The sequence below is a fragment of the Fundulus heteroclitus genome, chromosome 10 (assembly GCF_011125445.2).
Source record: "Fundulus heteroclitus isolate FHET01 chromosome 10, MU-UCD_Fhet_4.1, whole genome shotgun sequence".
NCBI classification, from domain to species: Eukaryota; Metazoa; Chordata; class Actinopteri; order Cyprinodontiformes; family Fundulidae; genus Fundulus; species Fundulus heteroclitus.
Genome location: NC_046370.1, coordinates 16,839,632 through 16,839,989, shown reverse-complemented (window position 1 = coordinate 16,839,989; position 358 = coordinate 16,839,632).

Genomic DNA, 358 nt, shown 5'->3' with positions numbered 1-358 from the left:
ACGGCAGTTGCTGCAGGTGATCAACTGAAGCTTTGGATTTTGTTGTTGGACAAACTTCTGTGATGGAAAAAAACAAAAAAATCAAGTGGTTCATTCATATAAATGTGCGCAAAAATAATGCTACTTTCAAAACTCAGAATAATTAAGACATGCATACAATATAATCAAAGACAAAATACATTTTCATATACAGGATTTCCTAAAATGTACTTATGGAATTTGTTGGCATTCAAATGAGGCCAAGCTAGTTATTTCAGTGTTTATATATTTCCTGGCCATGCCCCGTTGCACATTAATGAACTCATTTAAAATGTGAGCCTTGCTGTTTGTAGGCAGACTTAATTAAGATTAACCAATC